Source organism: Triticum dicoccoides, chromosome 7A (genome assembly GCF_002162155.2).
Source record: "Triticum dicoccoides isolate Atlit2015 ecotype Zavitan chromosome 7A, WEW_v2.0, whole genome shotgun sequence".
In the NCBI taxonomy this organism is placed as follows: domain Eukaryota; kingdom Viridiplantae; phylum Streptophyta; class Magnoliopsida; order Poales; family Poaceae; genus Triticum; species Triticum dicoccoides.
Genome location: NC_041392.1, coordinates 202,555,321 through 202,556,671, shown reverse-complemented (window position 1 = coordinate 202,556,671; position 1,351 = coordinate 202,555,321). Strand labels below are relative to the sequence as shown.

Here is a 1,351-nt window from a genome sequence, read left to right as displayed (position 1 = left end):
CATGAATGAATTAGGCAATTACACTAACTCACATTTGTATTTGAGCAATAGTTAAGTTTTTCACACACTTCAACCTGCCTCGTGAGTTGTTGTTTTTCAAAATAATAATGCTGACTAACAAATTATTGATTCCGCAGCGTGTGAACAACCAAATGCATCATAGAAAAGCCAAATTTGCAAACAAATACTAGTATCTATCATTAATGAAAGGATTGCCGGAGTTAAGGAAGTTACATGATCAATTGTAGTGGTGCTGGCAGGTGCTTCATCTTTGTCCCCACCAGGAGGGCCAGCTTCAGGCTTTCGTCCTTCTTTGAGAGCTTTTCTAATTTCAGCAGCTTTCCAGATGGCATATTTCTGCTTCTGCTCAAGCTGTTAAAGGCCAGTTAAAGCATAAATACATACGTACATTCTGAAAGTTTCAACATCGCATAATAAAATTGTAGACATTAGCATATCAGGCTTAAATAAAGAGACACTTACATCAGGTTGAAGCTCGCCAAACTGACTGAGAATCTCAAAAAAGATGCTGGCAGCATAGAAGGTTTTTGCGGTGTTTCTGCAAAATGTGCAGATTTATTTCAAATGTGTTAGTGGGACTACAAATAGCTAATCCTGATATGATTGAAGCGGAATAAGAATTGTGCAGTTATAATACATGTCAGCTCGTCCAGCACGATCCTGTTTGTCTGCTTTAGCAAAGACACTTGATGCAAACCCCTCCAAATGAAGATGGTCATCAGGCCCCAAGGTCAAAGATTTCTTATCCTGGAGGATGGAGAACTTAATTAGGACAATAAATCTGAGAGAAATGAACTTACTAATCTATATATACTGGAGCAGATTAAGGGTGTGATAAAAAGGATTGTTACTTCAAAACAGGCAAGTGAGCAAGTGGCAACACTTACATCACAAGCCCAAAATCAATCCAAACACGGAGCACTACCGCAACATTTGGAACCAGTGGGTGGCATCAAAGTGGTCACAAGACATGGAGAACACAGCACATACACTAATACTGATCCATTGGAGTTTGATGCCAATGGAAGATCAGCCCATATTGCTGAGTGGTTCCGTTACTTGATTACGAGAATCAGCATAAATTCAGGTGGAGTCGATTCCTAGGGTTCCGATGGAAACATGGGACTTCATAAATTATTCACTGCATTGCACTTGCATGCTAACAGCAAAATCACCATACCTCTCAAATGATAAATATCAGTATTCTTCTTAAAGGCAGTCACATAACTGGTTGCTAATCAAAACAAAATACATCGATGTTCTCGTTCCCAAACCCTTAATGCGACGAACGCAACAGATCCAAAGTAAACTACGGTCCACAACTGCTTAG

The 1,351-nt window shown here is 39.5% G+C and overlaps 1 pseudogene; it reads right to left on the bottom strand.

Annotated features, from left to right (window-relative positions):
- The window catches only part of LOC119328438, a 4,846-nt pseudogene that overhangs the window by 2,550 nt on the left and 945 nt on the right, over positions 1–1,351 (bottom strand).